The sequence below is a fragment of the Pan paniscus genome, chromosome 9 (assembly GCF_029289425.2).
Source record: "Pan paniscus chromosome 9, NHGRI_mPanPan1-v2.0_pri, whole genome shotgun sequence".
Classification (NCBI taxonomy): domain Eukaryota; kingdom Metazoa; phylum Chordata; class Mammalia; order Primates; family Hominidae; genus Pan; species Pan paniscus.
The window spans coordinates 57,848,033-57,854,032 of NC_073258.2; the positions used below are offsets into that span (position 1 = coordinate 57,848,033).

General features: G+C 35.4%; 1 pseudogene; it reads left to right on the top strand.

The window, feature by feature from the left end:
• The first annotated feature begins 2,125 nt into the window (after positions 1-2,125).
• Positions 2,126-3,580, top strand: LOC100972883 (transmembrane protein 230-like; annotated as a pseudogene).
• The last annotated feature ends 2,420 nt before the right edge of the window (positions 3,581-6,000 follow it).

Sequence of the window (6,000 nt, forward strand, 5' to 3'; positions counted from 1 at the left end):
ATGCAAAATGATACAATCACTTTGGAAGACAGTTAGGCAATTTTTTACAAAACTAAACTTACTCTTACCACACAATTCAACAGTCAAACTCCTTGGTATTTATCCAAAGGAGCTGAAAACTTATGTTCACATAAACTGAACATGAATGTTTATAGTAGCTTTATATATAATTGCAAAACCTTGGAAACCACCAAGATGTCCTTTTGTAGGTTAATGAATAAACAAATGGTGATACATCCATATAATGAGATATTATTCAGCACTAAAAAGAAATAAGCTATCAAGCCATTAAAAGATATGGAGGGAACCTAAATGTATGTTACTAAGAGAAACAAGCCAATCTGAAATAGCTATGTGCTGTATGATTTTAACTATATGACATTCTGGAAAAGGTAACTGTAAAAACACAGTAAAAAAAAAAAAAAAAAAAAGTCTGTGGTTTCCAGGGGTTAGAGGAAACATATGCATAGGCAAAATACAGAGGACTTTCAAGATAATCAAAAAAACTCTGAATAATAACATAGTGATGAAGAGAGGACTTTTAAGATAATCAAAAAAACTCTGAATAATGACAGAGTGATGAACAGATGTCATTATACATTTGTCCAAACCCACACAGTATGCAACACTAAGAGTGAAAGCTAACATAAACTGTGACCTTGGGTGATAATGGTGTGTCAATGTAGGTTGATCGATTTTAAATAAATGTAACACTCTGGTGGGGGATGTTTGTAAAGGGGAATGTGACAGTCCTTTATGAGATATGCCTTTTATAACCACTTTGGCAACCACTGATGTCCACAGTCTTTTATGTGATATGCTTTTGACAAATATTTTCTCCCAGTATGTGGCTTGTCTTTCATTGCTTTCATTTATAAAGGCATGTGTCAGAGCAAGGGGCATACAGGAAATCTCTATACTTTCCTTTCATTTTTTCCTGGAACTGAATTCTGCTCTAAAAAAAAAAATCTTTTAAAAATGAAATAACTTTACATGCCAATGAAAATGGCTAAAATTAAAAAGACAAAAAAAAAAAACCTAAGTTGTTTTGGTAAGGATCTAGAACAACTAGAAGTCATGTATGTTGTTGATGCTCTCATCAGTAAAAATTACTGCAATTACTCCAGCAAATTATTTGTCAGTATTACTAAAGTTGAATGACCCAGCCTTTCTACTACTAAATATACACACAACAGAAAGGCAGCAAAATACAAGTACCAGAATGCACGCAGTTTTCATAACAGTTCCCAACTAAAAATCTCCTCAAATAACCATCAAAAATAGAATAGATAAGTACATTGTGGTATTTCCAAACAAGAAATACTAAACAATAAGTATGAATAAATAATGATAGCATACAAGACTACAAAGGAATTTCACAAATATGATCTTGCATTAAAGAAAAAGAAAGTATATAGTGTTTGATTTCCTTAGATAAAATTTAAAAACAGATAAGACTAATTTTTTTCCTTAGATAAAATTTAAAAACAGATAAGATAAAATTTAAAAAGAGTTAAGATAATGATTTGGTGGGGGGATGGGAAGTTACTAGAAAGTGGGATTGATATGGCTTTAAGGATGGAGTAATGTTCTATTTTATCTATGAGTATGTCATAAGGATGTGTTTAATTTGTGCAAGTTCGTTGAACTATATGCTTTTCTTAGTTCATTTAGTTCGCTTCATATAAGTATACAAACACATATATATATTTTTTTTTACAAAAAGAAAGGTATGCAAGGAATAAATTACGCAGAGCCTTCCAGACCAGTAATCCTCAAATTTTAATATGCATATGAATAACATAAGTTTCCTGTTTAAATACAAATTCTAATTCAGTAGTTCTGGGGTAGGCCTGAGAGTCTTCCTTTCATACAGGATACCACCTGATACTCATGATTCTGGCTTTTGAATTACACTTTGAGTAGCACAAATTGAGATCACAGTAAGAAGTTTGGTTTTTATTCTAACTATATATGAGGATTTAGAAAAAATCAACTATGACCTAATTTGTGATCTAAAGTCGCTGTGGCTGTCATGAGGAAAACAGACTTTAGAGAACACAAAAATAGAACAATGGTACCCTGCTTAGAATTGTCTTCAAAAAGATGGCTAAATTGGACTTCCGGCGCACTGATCCCGGCTGGGGCCGGCTGAGTGGCACTTAAGCGGGCCATGCCATGCAACCCTGGGCGCTGCCAACCGTGGGCGAGCTCTGGGTGTGCGGGCGGCCTGGCGCGGCGCTCCGCTGTGTCAGCGTGTTATGATGCCGTCCCGTACCAACCTGGCTACTGGAATCCCCAGTAGTAAAGTGAAATATTCAAGGCTCTCCAGCACAGACGATGGCTACATTGACCTTCAGTTTAAGAAAACCCCTCTAAGATCCCTTATAAGGCCATCTCACTTGCCACTGTGCTGTTTTTGATTGGCGCCTTTCTCATTATTATAGGCTCCCTCCTGCTGTCAGGCTACATCAGCAAAGGCGGGGCAGACGGGGCCGTTCCAGTCCTGATCATTGGCATTCTGGTGTTCCTACCCGGATTTTACCACCTGCGCATCGCTTACTATGCATCCAAAGGCTACCGTAGTTACTCCTAAGATGACATTCCAGACTTTGATGACTAGCACCCACCCCATAGCTGAGGAGAAGAGTCACAGTGGAACTGTTCCAGCTTTAAGTTATCTAGCAGAAACTATAGCTGAGGACTAAGGAATTCTGCAGCTTGCAGATGTTTAAGAAAATAATGGCCAGATTTTTTGGGTCCTTCCCAAAGATGTTAAGTGAACCTACAGTTAGCTAATTAGGACATGCTCTGTTTTTCATCCCTTGGCCCTGGCAAGTTTTTCCACAGGAATACGTATCATGGTAGAATAGAGGTTATTCTGTAATGGAAAAGTGTTGCCTGCCACCACCCTCTGCAGAGCTGAGCCTTTCTTTTAAATAGTCTTCATTGCCAATTTGTTCTTGTAGCAAATGGAAGAATGTAGTATGGCTAATTTCTTATTATTAAGTAATTTATTTTAAAAATATCAGAGTATATTATCCTGTACACTTATCTCTACCTTCACGTTCCAGTGGAAGACCTTAGTAAAACCAAAGATCAGTGAGTTCATCTGTAATATTTTTTTACCTGCTTTCTTACTGACAGCAACCAGGAATTTTTTTATCCTGCAGAGCAAGTTTTCAAAATGTAAATACTTTCTCTGTTTAACAGTCCTTGGCCCATTCTGATCCAGTTCACCAGTAGGTCGGACAGCATATAATTTGCATCATTTTGTCCCTTGTAAATCAAGATGTTCTGCAGATTATTCCTTTAATGGCCGGACTTTTGGCTATTTCCTAAAGAAACATGTAGATTAGTGGTTATTATTTAGAGTTTATAGCCCTATTGCTAGCACCTTGTAGTATGTCATCATTCTGCTCATGATTCCAAGGATCAGCCTGGATGCCTAGAGGACTAGATCGCCTTAGTTTGATTCTATTTTTTAGCTTGCAAAAAGTGACTTATATTCCAAAGAAATTAAAATGTTGAAATCCATATCCTAGAAATAAAATGAGTTAACTTCAAAAAAAAAAAAAAAGATGGCTAAATTGGAAGAAGGAAAAGGAAACCAATTTTCCATGCCCTCCAGCTTTGTTCCCATGGCTAATTTGTCATGGGCATACTATTTAAGTATAGGGATATGGAGAAGGAAAGAGACCAGCTACCTCAGAGTGTGTCTTCTCGTCCATCTCATTACTGAATTTCTTTTTCTGCAATTGATGTCCTTTAGTGAACATTTACAATGGAATCATAAATATCTTCACACTGTCCTTCACTAGAGTTTCATCTATATACCTATCCCAGACTATTTTTCTAGTCTATTCTGTTTCTGCTCAGTGAGACAACTCACTGGTTACTGCTATGAAACAGGGTGGAGACACCAGACCAAAATCTTTCCATGCTAAAAGAAGACAATCCTATGTGCTTCTTAATATTATGCATGTGCATGCCTTGAACACAAGTTTGTATCCCCAATATTATTGCCCCCCTAAAAGAATAGGGAATTCTTAGAAGATAGCTGAATCTACGTTTTCGAGTAAGAAAATAAATAACATGTGCCTCCCACATTCTGTTGTGTCTAGAAAACATCAAAGCCTCTACAAATGATAAGGGCAGAGACTAAAGGAGTCAACTTATGGAATTTTTCCTGGTGAAGCTGTGACATTCTGAGTGCCAAAGAAATTATGATAATAACAAAATAATATGCATTTCTAATTGCAGTATATTGAAACAATGAAAGACAAGGATTCAAGGATATTCAACAAAAACAAAAAAGTACAACAAAGAATATAAGAAAGTACTAATAAAACAAAAGAGGATAAATAGAACAGATTGTTTCATGTTGATTGGATTTTAAATGTAAGATAGTGACATGATTAAATATATATGCAGGATATACTAATATATAGAAATGCAAATAAATATATACCCATATTTTATTGACATGAGCAGTAAGTAATAAATGTAAAGAACTGTGTTTTCCAAATAGTCTCAGCAAAATTAGGAGTTCTACAAAGAATAGGAGGTAATTATCATCATTGATAAATACTAATAACAATCAATAACAGTTATCACAAAACGTAACAAAGTTAATTTTACACCTGTACATATGCTGAGAACGTCACCTACATTAACTCCTCCACATATTTCCTTGTTACCAATTTTCCAGTATTCTTTTTTTCTCTAAGTACATGATCAAGACACCAATTTCTTCACAACTTCCCTTAATGTTCCATAAGCTATGGAAACAAAGTACCCCCAGACTATTTAATCACAAAGAACAAAAGATCAATAGATCCAAATGAAAGAAAGTAAAGGCATGGTATTTTCTCCAATATGTCAAGACCAAAAGCTTCTGGCTATTTTTGATAGAAACTAAAGAGAAATTCTAACAGACTTGTATATTAAGATCCTCCAGGAACTTGAGGGGAAAAAAAATCTGAGTTTTATGTGGGTGCACTGTGTTGATACATTTGGCTTTATTAATTTTTGCATTTTATTCTCCTTGGTTTACCGCCTTAGAGTCCAATCTCACACATATTTTCTAGACTCCTGCTAATATAATTTGGTAAGATTCCATAACTCTTTTAGCATATATTTTCCATAAAAGCAATTCTCAAATTCCTTTATTTGTGGTAGTAATATTTAGGCTTCAGTACAAAAACAATTTGGAGGGATACAATTAAGTGCTAAAGAGAATTTATCCACTTATGAGGCAACTCTCTAAGTGCAGTCTTCGGGAGACTTTTGTCCAAGGGTAAGCTGGGTTCTTCCGAAGCCGAAGAGGAAGTTAGAGATTCTCTCTACATGCAAGGATTTGTTGTTGTTGTTGTTGTTAGCTCTCCCCTTGGCTGCTTAATGTCCTTATTCCATATAGTCCCAATTCCTCTCTCCATCCATATTTTTAGTGTATCATGCAACCTCTGAAAATGTTTAGCTTTTAATTGATATTGCCTCGTTCTGTTTAATTGCTTTATTTGCCACTTTCTCAAGCTATAAAACCATGAGGAAGTCCATGACTATAAACACTTGGGATCTAATCATCTTTCTAAAAGATTCTGAAACTAGCTGATTTTAATGTTGGAATATGGGAATGAGGTGTTTGCTGCAAATTTTGGCCAATTGTATGAGTCAGTTATTACCAGTGACATAGAAATGTTGCTTTAGTCCCACAATAACTCAACATCCATTTACATTCTGTTATGTTACAGGAACCACAAAGCCTCGTTTTCATACCTCACCATTATTCTATGGCAACTTCTGAAACTGCTGAGAGTGAAAAGATAGATTTAACTGCATCTACTATTTGTGGTGAAAGGGGCAATTTGTGTTAAATGAAGGGCTGGAAAATAAAACCATACAATTAAAACAATAAGTGAATAAAACAATAAGTGAACAAAACAAACTACAAAACATGCTCTTCTTGAACTGGAATCCTAGTGGATGGGGATAGATAGC